At 36.9% G+C, this 19,970-nt stretch overlaps 1 protein-coding gene across 3 annotated transcripts in view; it reads left to right on the forward strand.

Moving 5' to 3' along the window:
- The window catches only part of LOC143160725 (heparan sulfate glucosamine 3-O-sulfotransferase 1-like), a 118,578-nt gene that overhangs the window by 54,707 nt on the left and 43,901 nt on the right, over positions 1–19,970 (forward strand). The window lies entirely within an intron of this gene.

Raw genomic sequence — 19,970 nt, forward strand, 5'->3', positions numbered from 1 at the left:
GAGGAGCTTGTGTTCTTCAACAGTACATGTGATTTGCAAGTTTCATAAGTTATGAGCTTATTGTACAAGTGTGTGTATGTGTGTGGCAAAAGAGGGCTATACTAGTAAGATAAACTAATAATAACCCAGAAATGTATGAGGTAAGCAACAACATAGGAGCTAGGCTAACCACTCAATATGCTTACTTTGAAAACAAGGCGTGTATGCAGTAGTTTTCCTATCACTGTTCTACAGCAAGGAAGTAAGGGAGCCAAAAATAAGCACAAGCCAGAAATAAAAAGACAAACATTTAAAAGGAGACTAGTCAGAGGGGAAGAAACATTTTGAAATGGAGTCTTTCTGTCAAATCCAGGACTGCATGTCATTGTTGAACTAAATCATACTCGGATATACAGCAGTTTTATGACATTTAAGGTGGAAGCCTCAGTCTAGTCTGTAACAAACCAATTAAGAGAGAATCTGTTGTTGAGGTTTATCACAGAAAAAGAGATGGTGGAGGTCAAATGACAGTCAATAAAGGTGAACTTAATCTTTGAACTTGGAACAGGAGAGCAATTTGTTTACTTCTCTGATTCTTCTGTCTCTAACTGGAAATGCTATCATGAACAATGGTCCCCAAAGTGGCCAAAGTATACTAAGTGGTGGACATCTATTGGTCTGAGATAGCACTTTAATAGAAATACTTTTTCTGTTTAACTGGCATTGTTCTGGCTAGTGCTTTGGCTGTGTAGGTCATACATGGATAACATGGAAGTTCTGAAAAATTAGGGGTTTAAACAATTTCTGTCATTGCTTAAGTTTCAGTCCAGTGTACATTTTTAAGTGAAATTTATGTTTGACTGCCAAAGTGTGGATCAAGTTACATTGGAAAAGCATTTGCGTCTTTTCTAATCTAGAATGAAGAAATCATTTGTCAGCCAGAAGGATATAGGGGAATGTGTTTACAGTCACCAGACTTTGTGTGTACAGTAATGACTTGATTGTGTTTGATACAATGGATTGTGGGCTTGGTGACTTCAGTGAACGACAGACCCACCTACCTTTTCAACATTTGCAACAGGTTGAGGCATGCTTTTTGTGTCATGAAACCATAGCACTGCACGTTTCTTGATGGACATAGCTTTGAAAGGAGCTGAATGGAGGAGTTAGCTGCCTGCAATGTTGCTTCATGTTCTCTTAATGCTATACAAATAACTATGTGGCAACTGGTCTGTACCTGTAGCCATGTGAATATGCCCTCTCTATTTTCTGTAGCTGTTTTTAGATTACGCACTGCCATAAGAAAACTTTTGAATGGGTTGTTCAATGATTAACATAAAAGTGGTATGTTAGGAGGGGCACAGGTAGTCCTAACAGAAGCTTATGTGAAGTTTTTGGATAGCAACATCAGTATAGAAAGGATAGTCCAGCATTTGAGGTGTATATGCATAGAGTACAATCAAATTTCTTTTTTGGCTGTTTATATAGTAAGCAGGAATCCATTAAACTGGCAAGGAGGACAAATATTTAATGAAGACCTGAAAAGGCAATATCATTTAAGTATGTTTGCAATGCACTGCTCTGTTTAGTTGCTGATTAAATCTTTTGGTCTCAAGGAGAGCTTCTAGTCATCTGCTTTGATGCAATATGCTATAAAAACCTGTAAGCTAGAGGGGTAGGGGTTTAAATCTTAAGACTCTTTTCTCTTAAAGATAAAAAATTGCATGTAGTCCTCTCATAGCCCCAGTTGAACTTTAGTGGGAATAGTGGGAACAAAAAGACTGGGAAGGGGAGGAGCAGAATAGGGAGCAGTTCTTCACCGTAGTAATTCAGGGCTGAAGGAAAGGCCTTTCTGAGTTAGGCAACAATCTTACCTAATCCCAGCAATAAGGTCACCACAGTCCACCTTAAAGCCAGTTAAGTACTTTGCCCTGTTGCTCTTTCTGGAAAGATGTTTCAAAACCTCTCTCCTAATGCTTAGAACTTTCTTTGAACTTCCAGCCTAAATATATTCTTTGATTCCTAATTTTTAATATCTCAATGTTGTTAGTTAAAAACAGCTCCTGCCTTGGTGTGTAGCCCTCAATAAATTATAAACATTGATCATGTGCCTTCCTCAGCTTTTATGTGCTAGGATCAAATAAGCAGAGCAAGCACCTTTTAGTCTGTCTAGTAAAATAGAATAAATAGGAAGATAGAGAGCCTAGTAACTCGGTTCTCCTGAATTTTGAATGTACCTCACCTGCATCAAATACTTTGTACCTGAAGTGTTTCCTCAAAGTCTTGAATAATAGTGCTAACGTTCCACTCGGTCTACTGAAAATACTTTATCAGATATTGGTGAAGATCAAGTTTGTTTTACAGGTATGCCACGTTGGCTTAATCTTCTTGCAGCAGACTAGACATGGGTGTGTGATTTCTCTTTTCCTGTTGCTCTCAAATGATAAGACACCATGTAATCACAGAAATTCTGCTATTTGTAATCATGTGGCTTTGAAGAGTTGCTAAATATTTTCCTATTTCTAATATGCCTATCCCAATGGTCCTCCAATTTCTTCTGTAAGTTAGCGAGAGCCTCCCGTGTATCAGGAGTGCTTCCTGTAACCAGTTTTTATCAAAACGCCTCTACTTTTTGCCAGGTTCACAGACATGAAATAAGATGAGTCTGAAGAAGGATTTTAAATAAGTCCATTCAATATGTCACCGTTAGTCAGTTTTATATCCACTTTATTTTTGTGTTACAACCTATCTTTTCCAACTCAGTAAATAATTGCTGGGTGATACCATATCAAATTCTTTACTGAAATCTGGAGAGATTGGACTCTGGATTTCCTTTGCCTTAATATTTGCTTTTAAAAGTTAATTTACTTGTTCCAGACTAATATGTCTTTTTAAAGTTATGTTGAAATTATCCTGATTTTTTTTTTTAAATTGTCCTCCTTATTGTTAATTACCTTTTAATTGAAAAAAAGAAAACCCCAACTTTTCATACGTTGAAGTCAGGATAACAGTTGCCTAGGTCACTTGCTTCTCTCTTCTTACACCTAAGCACCACGTTTTCTACTCTCCAATATACTCTCCACTTTGATCTAGCTTTTTTTTGCTACTCACTGTTGAAAAGGAGTAGTACACTACAGATTGCTGCTGATGATACTAGGTCCTTCGTAAATTCCCTACCCTGTGGCCAATCCATTCATAATCTGGGGAGGAAGCATCATTTAATAGCTCAAAAGCCATTGTGCCTTAGTTGTTGAGAACAGGGGACTGATCCAAACACTTTTTTTTTTTTAATACTTGGTTTAATTTCCTAAGTCAGCTTTGTGTCCCTACTGCTTCTTTCTTCCCTCATTCCCCCCTTACAATTACTGTCCATTATGTCCAGCTGCTCAGATGGTGTTTTCTTGGGACTTAACAAAAAAATGGGATAGAGGTGGAATATAGTGGGATTTTCATGATGACATGGGCAACACTTGAAAACTGAGTCATTGAATTACTACTGAAAATGTACTATAGAAGCAGAAAGTAGTAATTGAGACTGCATAATTTAAAATTTATTTAGGTTATTCTGGTAAATAACAGACTGACCTATATTTGTGATAAGTAAATTTGTTGAAATGATTTGAACATATTGTAATTCTCTAGATATCACTTTAGGATGACAGCTAGTTCATGTGGCTCCACAGAAGAAAATCATGTCTTGCTGCCAAAAGGGCTTTGAAGCCCTTTGCTCAGTTTTACATCCAAGTTTCCTTGACCTCAAAAGTGAAGAATCTCTCCAGGATTCTGTTTTTGCTGGGGTGTCTGTCTTTCTTTTGTAGACCTTTCTTGTCTGTTAAAGCAGGTTCCTATTTTCAATCCAGTCCTTATTTCTACTGGTATCTGTGAAACAAGTGACAGTTACCAGAGCTTTATCAGTCTTCCTGCTGCCTACAAAATTTTGAATGGAAACTGTGGAATTGACCAGAATATTTTGCTAATGTTGCTGCAGGACTGCACCTCCATCTGTAGCCTCAAAAAGCCATTACCCTTTCATGCATGTTTAGAAGTCTAGCTTTTCTAGTTATTAATGTAAGAATCTATTCTGTTCAAATATTGAAGAAACTTCTCTAGGGAAAAAAAATGCAGTTAAGTCCCCTTGGCTAAAACTAACAAATAGATTAGGGAGCTTTTAAGCCTGGAGAAGAAAGGTAAGCCCTTCATATTAATGAAATGGGTGTTTCTAACTGAAATGTGAAGTAAGTGGAAAAGCTACTAAAGGGACATATGTGCTGCAATGGCTTGAGTAACTTGAGCTGGAGTAAGAATATGGGTACATTTCATTAATGAAGTTAAAGTGGGGTTTTGAAAAAACTGTATTTTCTAAATGTTTCATTTTTTAAAATATAAGTAGTATTTTGCATTAATCTTACTCTTATTGCATTTTGACATTGCAACTTTTTTTTAAACCTTTCGCTAGTGTTGATTTTGCTTAATCCCCGAAGTGTAATAAGATTTCCATGGAAATATGATGGTGTAGTATTACTCTTAGTTTATACTTAAAATTTTTAATTATAGATAAGAAGGCAGAGTATGTCATGTAAGTGATACATTGAAAATTCAGGATAGGACGTTAACATTATCATGCTAAATAGCAGTAGTTTGCCTTTACATATGTAATGATATGTAAAAGATCAAATGGATATATAACCACAGAATCACAGAACTGGAGAAGGTGGAGGGGACCTCTGGAGATCATCTAGTCCAATCCCTCTGCTCAAAACAGGGTCACCTAGAGCATGTTGCCAAGGGCTATCTCCAGTTGGGTTTGGAGTATCTCCAAGGATGGATACTTTACAGCCTCATTAGGCAACCTGTTTCAGTGTTGGACAACCCTTACATGAAAGATGTTTTTTCTTGTGTTCAAATGGAATTTCTTGTATTTCTGTTTATGCCTTCTGCCTCTTGTCCTTTCACTGGATGCTACGGAGAAGAGTCTGTCTGTGTCTTCTATTCTCCCTCCCATCAGGTATTTATACATACTGATAAGATCCCTTCTGAGCCTTCTCCAGGCTAAACAATCCCAGCTCTTCCAGCTTCTCTTCATATGACAGATACTCCAATCCCCATATCATCTCTGTGGCCCTTTAAGGGATACACACCAGTATGTCCATGTCCTTCTTGTACTGGGGAGCACAGAACTGGACACGGTACTCCAGATGTGACCTCACGGGTGCTGAGGAGAAGGATCAGCTCTCTCAGCCTGCTGGCAGTGCTTTTCCTAATGCAGCTCAGGAGGGTGTTGGCCTTCATTGCTGCAAGGGCGCTTCGCTCACTCATGTTCAACTTCTTGTCCACCATGACCCCCCACATCCTTTTCTGCCCAGTTGCTTTCTATCTGGTTGGTCCCTAGCCTTTTACTAGTGCATGGGGTTATTCCTCTCTGGGTGAGGAATGTGCATTTCCTTTTGCTGAACTTCATTGCTCCAGCCTGCTGAGGTCCCTCTGAATGGCAGCACAACTACTCCCAATTTCATATGGTCTACCAACTTGCTGAGGGTGCACTCAGTCCCATTAGTCAGGTCATTAATGAAAATGTTAAACAGCATTGGCCTCAATATCAACCCTTTGGGGTGCACCATTAGTATCTGGCCTCCAGCTGAATTTTGTGGCACTGATCACAGTTCTCTAAGCCCAGCAGTTCCACCAGTTTTCATTTCACCTCACTTCCATACTTCATCAGTAATAATGTAGATTACTAGTGCTGTGTGGCCAGGATAATTAACAGATAAAAATGTCTTTTCACCATCTTTCCTTGTTCTGATTTAATAGCACTGGCACATGTGTGTATACACACACTAATTGACAGTTGTCCTTTTGTCTATGTTTTAGTGGATGAGTGTGAATTACCCACACCATGTGTTTGACAGGGAAGATAGTGTTATTTTATATGTCACACAGATGCTGCATTTTTTTGCATTAAATTTATTTCCCCTCCTCATTTTTAAGGGAGAAGGACCCTCTGGGCTTGATATAGTTATGGAGATTTTGAAATGTGTAGTCTTAAAACTGATTGTGAAATGGGGGTGAATTAATCAGGCTATGGCTGAAGTTCATGAAGCCTAAATGGCCTTTCATTCAGCTGAAGCAATTGCGTATCTTACATTAGAAAAATGCAAGGGCTTTTAAATACATGCTTACTTCAGATGGTGGAAAAAGCTTGAGAAAATTGCATCTGTATTCCACATTTCCTCTTGCAATGCCACACTCGCCTGCTTTGCCAGCAGCAGCGAGCAGAAGAGACACTGGACTACCCTCATTGTAAGCAAAGCTTAAGATTTCTAGGGTGATACTCAGTGCTCTGTTTAAGCTTGGTCTAGGATCAAGCTGTTTTGTCTCAGGAAAATTTATTCAATATTGCTTGAACAGAAGGAGTTTTCTGTTGGCTTAGCAAGTCACTGGTGCATTTACTTTTAGCTAAAAAGCTGTATTTTCTTTGTGTGTGTGTGTGTGCATAGAAGAGTGAGGAAAAGGAACCTTTTCATCAAATGAAAGCTTTCCATTTACAGAACACTGTAAAAGGTAGTACTTAAAATACTGAAACTGCTGATTGTCTTTTTTCTCCTCCTTGAAATGAAGATACGGTGTCCTAAGGTCACATTGATGAGCTAACTATACTTTCAACTTAATACCTTGACACTGATTTTGAGAAGCAGTCTAGTCTTTGCAATTTGATTCTGAATTCACATCCTGTAGGAACTCCATTAGAAAAATGGAAGAATTTTACTTCTCTGTGTGATGCTGAGGCATCTCAGGATGCCTCCAGAATTTGGAGAGAACTGGCTCTCGGCATCTAAGCTGCAGTGAACAGGTGGGAATCGAAAAAGTGCTAATGGGCACTAATGTGCAAGTACGCAGCTCTAGCCTTTCTCTTTAATTCCAAAATCAATATAAATGCATATGCTCATCATCTGAATTTCAGAAAAATAATTGCTTTTGTTTTTTCTTCTTTTTGTTGTTGTCTAAAATTTCCTGTTAATGCTGTACATCTGTTGAACTTGGAAAGGCAGAGCAAATCCTTTTCAACTGGTGCTATAAAGGGTGAAGATATAATTAGGTAAAATGTTACACGTTACCTGCAGAACAATGGAGAAAATTATTTAATATTTTTTCCCTATTATGATTCTTCACAGTGCTAACCTACCATTTTGTGTATTGCATTTAAGTCTCTGCAAGTAAAGCCTTACCTTTTTGTCACCTTAAAAAGTGTTTAAAGAGAAAAAAAGATGCCTAATTAAAATTTGTATGAACTGCAGACAGAAGACTTTCCTTTTTTTTCAGGGATCAACCATAGAAAATGTGTTCTAAGATTGTATTTATTTACAATGGGATATTAGTGGATATCTGAAAAAATTTGAAAGCTCAAAAGCAAGATAATAAGGAGATAGATTGTGTTGATAAATGGCAAAGTATCAGTTAGTAGAGATACTGGTTTTTAGACATGAATGAATAATATAATCCAAATACTGAGCATAACTTTTTAGTTTCTGGATAGAGAGAAGCTGGGCTACTTCTGTCCTTGTCATAATTTAGCATTTATATAGTGCTTACTAGGTACAAAACTCTTTATAGATATTAATGATCTTCATTACACCCTCTGAAGGAGGTAGGTGATCTTCTACAAGTGAATGGTATAGGCCAATATATTTTAGACCTAGAAATCTGATAGGAGTTTGAATTTTGATATAAATTGTTTGAAGCAGACTATATCCCTCAGTATCCAAAATCAGCTCTTACAAGATATGCTTTCATTTTTAAGTAAAAAAGATACAGGGTTTCATTCCGAACACTTGAATAACATTTTGTCTCTCTGATAAGGGAGTCTAGTCAGATCTAGTTTTTCCTGAATTAATGTGTTGGCTACTGTACAGAACAATTTTTTAAAAGTTCATGCAGAATAGATCTTTAATTTACAGAGATTATGTTAGATTTAGCTTCCATTTTTATGGAAAGGTGGTTACACATGGAAAGAGGGAGCTTGTCTTTCCTGTCTCCACCCTCCTTGGTTGACAGACTTTCCCTCCAGCAATCAGTTGACAGCAATCAGTTTGAGGATTATTTCTGGAAGGAAAAGGTTTACAGCTTTACTTGAACAGTAAGATTAAAAAGAAAGTAGCTGTCATCTATTTCCTTGTCTTAACTAGTTAAAATCATAGCCATAAAAATGCTAGATTACTCAGCTAAGCTGTTCTGTGCATTTTATACAGTAAGCAGACCTTATTAAATGAAAGGCAGTCAAGCCTTGCAAACAATAGTTTAACACAAAATACAAAAAATTAAATTTTGACTGGAACTTCAGAATTTGTTATTTATTGTTTCTAGATAAACTAATTCTTTAAAATAAGCCTTACACGGATATTGTAATGAAATATTTTATCTTGTGACCTTGTCATATACGAAGGAAACATAGATAATTCTCAGGATAAAAAAGTTCATGTCTTATAACAGCCAGATTCTCAAGCATCTTCCGGACTTGCCTCACATTAATTCCCACGCCACCGTGTTTCCCATTGTACCATTTATAAAGGGAAGTACTGTCAAGTTTAAGATGGAAAATCATTTGCAGTTGTCAGCTTTGACACTTTCTAGTGATAGATTCCTAAGATGAAGTATGAAAATAAGCATTTAAGATTTTTTTTTTTTTCCTAGGTTGCAACCATTGGACATCGTTTAGACCTAATCCCCAAACATTTGGTTCTGTCAGTCTCGGAAAGATCTGACGCTGCTTCCTTTGTACCACATGCTACCTTTAGTTTATTCTGTAAATAAATAGCTCAATTTAGTTAGATGGTGTTTTGCTGGGGTTTTTTTAATCTGTTTACTTAATTTACAGAATTTCATTTTATGGCTTCGATTTTGTTCTATACTATTAAATGTTGAGTCTTCCAGTAGTTTTGGTAACCTGTGCAGCACTGATTTTCTGGCTGTGATATTTTTCCCTCCCCTCCTATGGTAGATAAATGAAATATCCCTACAATGCGTAGACCTTTTTGTGCTTCTAGGATTTTCTGAATTCAAAATCTGACATGTGCACTGGAGAATGAAGAAAAAGAAAAGGCTTGTTGTTTTCATACTCTACTGCATTCTTACGTTAGCTCCAAGTTTCTGGATCCTAAAGATTCATGCCTGTACACTGCAAAAAATCCTGAGAGGTTAGGCCTCTTTAGCAGGTTAGAGAGCTGAATGTTTTTGTTGCTTTCACCCTTTTTTTAATCTCCCCTCAACAAAGTTATGGAAGTTTAAGACATTTATTTAAATGTTTGATGGCTGGCTTTTTATGCTTGTACTTTATCTCCTGTATCCTGATAGCATAAATAGTGCCAGTGATAGAAAACAGAAATTTCAAAACTAAATTTATCTTGAAAAGAGGACTGTTACAATAATTACATATGGAGTTATAGAAAAAGGAAATAATATAAATCTTCACTAAAGAGTCGTTCCTCAAAGTCAGGTAATCAGGTATTCAGAAAAGAGCATTGTGTCTCTTTTCTTTTGAATCCTTGTGTGGTCATATGCACAGAATATTGTGCTTTAATACTCCAAGGAATTGTTCTACTTTGCTTCTATAATGAAGCAGTTTCCTTTAATCAAAAGGAAGCCAATAGAAATACACAAGCATTGAACATAGCTCTATATTGCTCGCTGGGAGATATTTAAATTTGTGCTAGCTTGCTCTAGAAGGAAATGCTGTTAAAGCGTTTTGTTTTGTTTCTGTAAAAACTCTAATATTCAGTGTGTAAAATTTCCATTTAAAAAAAAAATCAGATAATATGATATATACTGATTAAGGCAATTAACTGTTTGGCCAATTATGAAATAATACTATACATGTTTTAACTTGTTATTCCTGTACAAGCTGATCATATTACTTTACACTGTAGATAAAGAAATATGGGCTGCTCTGTTGTTTCTAATTTACTTTTTGTGATCCTAGGGTATTCTCATTTATTAAACAGAAATAATCATTTGTGTATATATACGTGAGGAAGGAAATAACTGTGTAGGTCTTAAATTGCAAGTATTTGTTTTGATGGAGATGATTTTGAATTTATCTATAAAAGATCCCTTGCTAAAAAGTTTCAGAGAAAGAAGAATGTTAGGATTGCAGAGTAATTTTTAAAAATTATGAATCTAAAAGTACCATTGTCTCTGCATATAGCTTATTATATGTGCATTAGTATTTTGATGCAGCCTCTGCCTGTGCAGTCATGTGCTGTTGATCCTGGTCCCATGAAAGCTGTTCATTGTGCACATTTAATAATAGCAACAAATACGTTATAATTTTTCATTTGTAGATTTTTATGAGGATAATAAGATTATAACAATGTTTATTTTTACAATCTTATTATAATCTTATTTTTTTAAACAGATGGAGCAACCAAAGCATACACAGTGAGCTGTTAGCTAGGAAGCTTTAGGGATGACTCAGAATTAAATTTTGGTTTTGTAGCTATTGAATGAGAGATGTTCAATATGGGTCTTCACTGAATAGCATGCCTCATGTACAGTGGTTTAAATCTGCTGCAGTGTGTAATTGAGGTGAGCTTGTTTTTACCACTTAAAAATGTACTTATGTAAGGCATGAAGGAATTTTAGGTATCAGTGTAGGGTTGGTCAGAAACTTTGGAGGGAATGTATCTGTTGACACACTACTTCAGCTTAATATTTCATGAGAAAATATTAATTCTTTGTAATAGAATTACTGTCTTTCCTACTTCTAACTGACTTTAAGGGAACTACAGGTCCGAGGAATCCCAGTTGTAAGGCAGAGCTTACCACGCTGGCAGCAGGAAATCTGTATAGCTAGGGGAGTTTGTTCACCTAACAATGGAAAATCTCTTTTCTTTTAACAAAGAGCTTGGGGAAAACTTCTTTCCCCTTTTCTAAATTACCTAAGGAATTTTGCTTCTTAAGTGGAATAATTTCTTGTACTACTGAAGCTTCAGAATTCCTCAGAACATGAATTCTACCTTGCAGTTAGCTAAGTATCCAAGTATAAAATACCTTTATCTTGACCTCTTAATGTCTAACTTATTCTAATTTTGGTCCTGAGTAAATACCTACTTAACTTTAATACGTTCCTGTTTAATGTGGGATGGCTCTGGAAAGTGAATATTGAATATTGCGATCTAATTTGTAAGGTCATAAGGAAAACATTTTGCCTATTTGAAGTTTTATAAATTGGTCCCTTTTTATTTAATGTCAAGGGAATGAGTTTAGGAAGGCTGAGTGAGATGGGAAGGGCTATAAGTGGTTTTCCCCCAGAATAACTACACAATCCTTTCTAAGGCCTATTCAGCATTACTCAGACAAGTATGGCAGAAGAAAGTCCCACCCACCTCTTTGCTGATGGTAAGGTTTTTCTTCCTCACTTTAATATATGATGCAGCTATTTTTTTAGAAGATGCTTTATTCTGTGTTGAAGGAGGAACACTCAGTGTAATTTAGTCATGTTTTCTTTTTAGTACAGTTTTTACATTTCTTATGAGTTCTGATTTCTTGTTCATTTGTCTGTTTCCTGTTGTCTGTTGTTAAGTATAATCAATATCTAGTGCAGACTTCTTTTTATGCAGTCTATTTTTTCAGTTTTTTTCATTTAAGTCTGTGGTTCCCTTGGCACATATTTATGCTTTATTTTCCTGGCTTCTCTGGGGTTTTTTGGTGGGTTTTCTGTTTTAATTTTTTAAATTTTATTTTCCTCACACTTACTTTCCAGTTCTGTTTTTGCTCTCTTCTTGTCATTCTTTGCTACCTTCCAATCTCCCAGATCTGGTTTTATGAGTTCTGAAATGAAACCTCAAACCCTGTTGAACTGCAGGTTTTGATTAGTGCTGCTTGGGGTGGAATTTTCTTCTGAAATGTTTCTCAGTAGATGACACTAGTTTGTCAAAACTGTACCTATTCACCTGTATTTTGACAAAATCAATAATTCAGTGGTTTGGGTACTCACCTGGTGTTTGAATTGCAGTAAATTGGGCAGAATCAGGGCTTTGTCTTGCCACATTTTGCTTATATGTTGCACTGGGTAAATATTTTTTTTTTTTTTTTTTCATTTAATGTTGAGAAACTTGTCTTTATTATGATGCAGCAGAAACTGTCTGTAGAGTATAGCATCGTATTTCTTGGTGAACAAATCTTCGGCTGACCAGTTTGAGATGTAAATGAACTTTGGATTTGGGACATTTTTGTCACACCTTAAAGTAAAAAATTTTGGAAGTAACTGGATGCCAAAAGATATAGATGCTGGTAGTTAATTTTTTCTGAAGGAATCTTCAGTATATTATCATTCACTTCTGTGTAGTAGCTACTGGCTATGACAGTGAGTATATAATTTAGTAGTACAGCGTATGCGAGCATAGGACTCATTCAGGATTTCAAACCTGGGTTGTCTCCTACATGCTTTTGAATCCACACCTTCTACCTGCTGGGAGAGTGTCCACACTGTTAGTTCATAGAATGTTTTGTGGTAGAACGTTGAATTTGGACATTTACACTGAAACTGGTTTATTATTTTAAATATTAATGAGATGGAGAATACAGCCATAGCGCCCATATCCCTCCCCTGAAGAAGTGGACTGCACCTCAGATCTTCCTGTCTTTAAGGGCAGTTGCCTCAGAGACAATTTCACTTTTGATCTTGGGTTGGTTAGTTAATGCCTGCAAAGTGAAATAGTTTCACAAAATGTGTGAGGAATGGACCTTGTTTTCCTGATTTTCCTCCAGCATCTGAAAATGGATGGGCAGGTATAGTGGAAGGTTTATGTTCAGGTCCCTCCAGGCAATACAATTGTTCTTGGTTTCCCATTGTCTCCTGAATGCCTCCTCTGCCAGTTAGAGAAGAATGGTGACATTGGCATTACCCAAAAAGCAAGGAGAGCTGTGCTAATGTGTGCCAAAAGCATCTGAGAGAGAAGACTCTGTCCTGTCTGTTTCCTGTGAGTTCCTTGGACAAATGGGGTTGCAATGGGAGAGCTGGAAATTATCTGATTTGCTGTAGTGCACTATTTGGGGAAAAGACCTGGGAAGTATTCAGATGGCAATAAAGCTGTCTGTTTAGTAGAGTACACGTGAGTGAAGTAAAGAAGTAGAGATTTGAATGTCCAATAGTGCTACTACCAGCACAGTCTCAGAACTGACTGGTGACTTTGGATGCTCTCAGTTTTGTGCTACCAAATGGTGTATTTTTAAAAAATTATTTACGGAGAACTGATATTTAATGTTTCTGAATGTTAGATTGACTTTAAAGGAGTCAATTTTTCAAATTCTGGCTTCATGCTTAAAGAATCTAGTCCTACATATTAATGTACTTTAATATATCTTCACGATGCTTTTTCCTAGGCTTGCTTATAAGTAAACAGAATAGAGCTTTACTCTAATGATGTTTTTTCCTCTTGTTTTTCACTGAAGGCAGGTAATAGACCTTCACTTTAGTAATTGAAACACAGTGGTTTTTGATTGTCAGATTTCACCAGACACTTTAGCACGAGTACTTGCAAACATAACATTAGTTCTGCTGAAATCCATAGAGTTCTATGTGGTTGAAGTTACAGTTGCTTAAATTGAGCTTGCATTGAGTACTTCTGAGACAGGTGTTTGTTTAATATTGAATACATTCCATATATTCAATTAATAGTTAAATGAGACAAATATTTTTTTAAAAAAGCCCATGGCATATCAAATTTTGAAAAGGACCTCAGCAGAAGAAAAGCAATATATTGACATTTATTTTTTCAGATTAAGAATGTTCTAAGGAGCTGGCATAGGGAAAACTTTAATTACTTTTAGGTGATATTTGGATTGTGGTGTTGAAAGAAAGGCTTCCAACTTTGCAAATTATGCTAAATTGGGAGAAACAATACAGTCACATTTTGTACAAAAGAACTTAGATTAGTTAAGTATTCAGGCTAATAACTGTCAGATGTAGTTAAATGCAGATATGTAATATTACTCTGAGGCAAGACTAAAATGGAGGGTATCTACTGAATGGAAAAATCTTGGAGCGTGCTGACCAGCAGACGGATAGAAGGATCTATTAGAAGAATACCTGGTGTATAAAGCATTGTCTCAGTACAGCTGTACTGTAGCTGGGGAAAAAGAAAAGGGAGAGTTATATACATAAATAAGTTGAAGTCAGAAGTTTGTTAACTCATATATACATAGGAGCATTTAAAGTTAAACTGAACTAAACACTTTTATTTAAATCATATTAAGTCAATAGATATATAACACTTCTTCCTTGTCTCCATTCAGTGTATTTCACTGAACGGCCATTTTATTTCTTAAGAGGTATGTGTACACATGGATCAATATATTTTAGATTCATATTCCTGAATTTTCTTATATTGGTGTGACCTCAGATCCTATCTGGCAGATTAAGGTGTACTGTGTGTGTTTGTCTGAGAATAGTTACTTCGTGTGCTCAAGTCATAGATTCACATTATCTCCCAGTGAAAACACAGACAGGTTCAAAATACTGTTGTACCTTTGTTGTGGTTTAACCTCAGCCGGCAACTGAGCACCACACAGCTGCTCGCTCACTCCCCCCTGGTGGGATGGGGGAGAGGATCAGAAGAGTAAAAGTGAGAAAATTCATGGGTTGAGATAAAGACAGTTTAATAATTGAAATATTATAATAATAATAATAATAATAATAATAATAATACTGGAATACACAAAGCAAGTGATGCATGATGCAATTGCTCACCACCCACCGACCGATGCCCAGCCAGTCCCCCAGCAGCGGCCCCCCCGGCCAGCTTTCCCCAGTTTATGTACTGAGCATGACGTCCCATGGTATGGAATGTCCCTTTGGCCAGTTGGGGTCAGCTGTCCTGGCTGTGCCCCCTCCCAGCTTCTTGTGCACCTCCAGCCTTCTCAGTCGGTAGAGCATGGGAAGCTGAAAAGTCCTTGACTAGGGTAAGCACTGCTTAGCAACAACTAAAATATCGGTGTGTTATGGACATTATTCTCATCCTAAATCCAAAACACAGCACTGTACCAGCTACTAGGAAGGAAATTAACTCTATCCCTGCCGAAACCAGGACAACCTTCTTGCTAAATAGCAGACTTAACCTGCTGCATGTGAAACTGTTATTTTGAAGAAGATAGTAGAGAGCAGATAGAATATAATAAAAAAACATTGATGTATTGTTCTTTCTGGGGGGAGCAAAGAATATGAAACACGTTGAACAATAGGGTGGAAAGATAGATGTCCGTGTTTTAATGGAGTCTAGGTAAGAGGAATGTCTAGGATTAATCCGGTGATAAATTAGGTTCTAACCTACTCTCATAGTCTGTGCTCATTGGACTTGTTACTATGTGGTAATCCAGTTTCTCCATATGACACCAGTATAAAAGAGGACTGGCTTTGCCTGCAGAGCCCAGTGCCCTCCATTTTCCTGCTTGCCTCTCTTACAGACCAAAAAGTGATTGTACATTGTGCTCCATTTCTAAGTATGGCATTCTTTGCCCTTCATCAGATCTGCATTTGGCGCAGAAAACGCAAGAACTGAGAGTCTGTTTTGCATCTACTGGGCTTGACTTTATTGGTGAATCAAAAATATGGGGCTCAGATTGGCTGTCAGTGGAAAAAGCTGGGCTTTCTGCTGTGAATAATCAACAGTTGGCCAGCAGCCGTGCGTGGAAGGGCTCAACTGTAGAGCCTTGTTGTGGAAAGCTAGTGTTTTATCATCCATATAATTGGTGTCTGAAATCCATCTGTAGCCATGTGTAGACAGATAGCTGAGGTTAGAAATTAACAGTCTCTAGCAGTGATAGCCAATTCCTGGAGAAAAACATAGATGCTATAAGAACGTGATAGTGCTATAGAGCTGATGTTGAACCAGAGTTGGGGGAAGGACAGAGCCTTAAGCCAAAGTTTTAGTCCCAGAAACTTGGCCAAATTCTAGTTTAAATACATGCTGTCTACCTACCTTGAGTGTCTTACTTTGAGGATGGTGTAGGATGAAAAAAAGAAATTGTAAAATGTCCATGGTGCAAAGGAGCAATTCTAACTCGGCATTATAAAAACTGAGACACCCAAAATTAACCTTGTGAAGTTAACCTTGCATGTCCCCCATACTCAGTTCTTTAGCATTAGAAAGAGGGGGGTTTTGGTTGTGGCAGATGCTCATCTTTTTCCCTGCTTTTCATTTGTGGTCAACTTAAATGAATTCTGTGTTCAGTCATTTCTGAGGCTAGTGTAAGGAAATAACATCTGTTTGGCTTGAAATTCTTGCTATTTGCTTTTAAGTAAAGTAGCCAGTTCCCGTTTAACTCTCTCTCTCTTTTTGGTTTTGGTTTTTTTTTTCCTTTCCCAAGCATGGTGAATGTTTTTTTTTTGTGGAAGACAGTCTGCATGCCCTAAATGTCACCCTGCCATAATTCTTAAATTGAAACCTTTATTTTTAGGTTTTTATGTATCATCTCAGCGTATATGCTGTCTTTCCCCTCTATTTGTCAGAAATATTAATGTGAGAGTAGACTCCTAGCATAGCATGGCACAGGATTATATTAGCTAGTTCTTGTCTCTCTAGAAAGGACCCCTATTCCTTTATTGTATGTTTTCTTTGAATTTGTTGACAGTAAGAGCAGGATCCCACTAAAGGAAAAAAATACCTCTTTGGAAAGCTAACAAAAGAACAATTCCATATAACAGAAGTGTCATAGTTTTCATTGCTTGCACCTTTAGAGTAAAAAGCAGAAACGGATCCAGTCATTTAGTGTGATTCCTGGATGTGACAATCACAGTAGTTGAGAGTAGTTGCATAAGTGGACAAATAGAAAAATAGTAAAAGCACTTTAGCATTTAAGGGTATATACTGTTTGGATTCTTCCCTGAAGAAGCATGGGGTCACTATTTTTCACACTTAGGTAGGATGACAGAATAATTTAAACTCTATTTGTAACAATGCTAACTGAAGCTGGTGAGCCACTGCTTTTCATTTAAGAAGCACCAAAACAAAGGTATGTCACTCAGTAAAATAACAGTACATGTGGCTGAGGGGTTTTGCTGAATAATTCTTAGGAGGAATGAGGAAATGACACAAAGGTGAAAATGAGCCAAATGCTCATGACCTTGCGTAAACAACTACTTGAAGTGTGAATTCAGACACTGCTTTGTGAGAGGTCTTTAGATGGAATGGTAGATGAAGGTGAGTAGTAAGGAACAGAAAACAATTGCCTGCTTGTGTTTTGTTGTGCTAAGAAAAGTGGAACTTAAACACCCTCTGTAAATAAGCAAGATTGCATCAGACACCAAGTTCCATCATCTGTTTCTTTCCTTAATCGGAAGAAACCTTGAGAACACTGTAATTTTATGTAGCTGTTTAGGTCAGCTGTAGTTGAGCTGATCCCACCTTTAGCAAGAACCTGCTAAAATAATCAAGATAAGAATGGAAAAAACAAGTTCATCATGCTTTGAAGCATTCCATCTCTGATCTGAGTAATTGTACCAAGGGATCTCTAGAGAACTTCAGTTTTCTCATTTATTTTTTTAGAGCACCAGGAGCGCTTTAGGCTGTTGGGGAAGCAGTTATTAAATCTGCACAGTGCACTCTAACTCACTTTTGAAAGACTTGCACCTGCTTCCATTGAAATGTCAGAGAAGCCAGCCTAGGTATTGGATGAGGAAAGGACTGAACATGCCTCTTGCATCCGACTTGTTACACAACTGCTCAGTAACAAGAACTATGTCAGAAAAAAACTTAGTCATGTTGGAACTGGGGAGAGATTAATTCTTCCAGAATGGGATGTTGTTTTTTATGTTGTTTTATAAACTTAGACAATTTTGAAGCTGTGGGTAATACGGTCTTTTATCTAGGCTGTCTTAAAAGTATGAGAATCTGTAATCTACAGCAGAGGTAATGTGCAAGATAATGATGTGTATCTACTAAAAGTGTTGTTTCCTGTACCATTTTGACTCTTACTCTATGTGTTACTCTATGTTACTCTTACTTAAAACTTGTTACAGAATTAGCATTTAACATCTATTTCTTTTACTTACCTCTATTTTAAGACCCTTTTTCCTATTCCCATACAGTTCTTACGGGAGTGTGTTATTTGTGTTCATATTGTGTGTATTTCCAGAACATAGATATTGCGTGTTTTGGCTGGATTTTTTTGGTTTAACAGTGGTAGAGCTAGCTCAGACCTTATTCAGTTCCTTAAAAATGAAATCTGAACACTTCTGTCATGGATTATAGGCTCATACAAAAATTCAGGTTGGGAGAGACCTCAGGAGGTTATCTTGGTCCAGCCCTCTGCTCAAAACAGGGTCAGTGTTGAAGTCAGGCCAGGTTACTCAGTGTCTTCCCAGTCTGGTCTTGAAAATGTCTGAGGACAGAGACTGTACCACCTCTTGGGGCAACCTGTTCCAATGCCTGACTGTCCTCATAGTAAAAAGGCTCTTCCTTATATGCAGTCAGAATCTCTCGTGTTTCAGTTTACATCTGTTGTCTTGTGTCCTCCCACTATGCAACACTATGAAGAGCCTGGCTCCACTGTTGCGATGACCTCCTTGTAGACAAGCTCCTTTGTTAATAGTAGCATTATAGATGTTTAAGTACTCTGCCTCACTTAGAAGATTGGCTTCCTTTTTTGTGGTTCTGATACCAAAAAGATATTGGAGGCAATTCATCCTATGTGTCTAATCTTCTCTTTCGTAGGTGTGGGTGCTTGAAGAGAAGGCTCAGGGAGATGTTATCAGTGTTTATAAATATCTGATTGGAGAGTGCAAAGAAGATTAACCCATACTCTTCTCAGTGGTGCCCAGTGGCAGAATAAAAGACAATGGGCATAAACTGAAAACACATTAATTCCATCTGAACATAAGAAAACATTTTTTTACTGTGAGGGAGGTCTGGAGTGGGAGTTTTTGGGTTTGGGTTTTCTTATTATTTGGAAATAATCTCAAATAGATAAGTTTTACATGATAATAAAGAAATGAGATGCAAGTTAATGGAAGCCAGCTGAACAATAGCTAAAATACTGTTGGAAGAAAACAATTTTTTTAACCATATGTTCTTAATTAATTGCCTTTTATTCAGAAGCATATATCTATTGAAATGAGAATAGAAGCTATTTATGTTCTTGTTTCCTTCTGTGAATGCACTAGGTCTAATTACTTCAGTAACGTCAAGCATTTCAGTAAAACTTTTGAGTTATGTCTCCAATCAGTTCCTATTGTTCCAATAGGAAAAAAGGTAAAGTATTCTGAGTCATCGTATAACCAAAAATTATTCTTGTTTTTTGATTGCGTATCTCTCAGATTTTATAAAGCAAGTAAGGCAAGTAGAAGTTTATTCTGTTAGGTGTGCAAACCAAAACAGACTTTTCTTTTTTTAAGATAACTGTTCAATTTCAGCCCGAACTAAATTTTCCACAGAATAAAGTATTTTGAAAATGCACTCAGGTTTTTAGAAGCGTTTTAAGATTTATGGCTTGTAACTGAAGATATTCAGAATTACAGATTAATTACTAGATTGCAAAAATAGTGTATATTGAGGGATTGCCAAACATTTCTAAGCTGGTTTTTAAGTCCTTTATTTCCAGACAAGCGTGTATCCTGAAATATCAACATTCTGTGCTACTATTACTACTGTGATTCAACACTAATGTGCTAATTCATTTGGAGCTGATGATGCCAAGAACCATATTTAGGTAATGCTGATCCATTAGAATTCAGAATGTTGAAGCCAACAAGTCAGAGGTAACTGTTTCCACCATGTGATTACACAAACATCCCTCTTTGTGCCCTATAACTTTGGCACCTAATAAAGCTAAAATGAGGAGTCTAGGCTCTCCAAAGTCAGTGGTGACTTCAGAGACTGATTGTCTGATAGGAACACTGTTTGCATTGATTGCTCAGAGGATCCTAATTTCATGCAAACTTAAATACCCAAAGAACAACTCTTCAATTAAATTATGGATCTAGAGAGAAGGGAACATTCCTTCTA

The sequence above is a fragment of the Aptenodytes patagonicus genome, chromosome 5, assembly GCF_965638725.1.
Source record: "Aptenodytes patagonicus chromosome 5, bAptPat1.pri.cur, whole genome shotgun sequence".
NCBI lineage: Eukaryota > Metazoa > Chordata > Aves > Sphenisciformes > Spheniscidae > Aptenodytes > Aptenodytes patagonicus.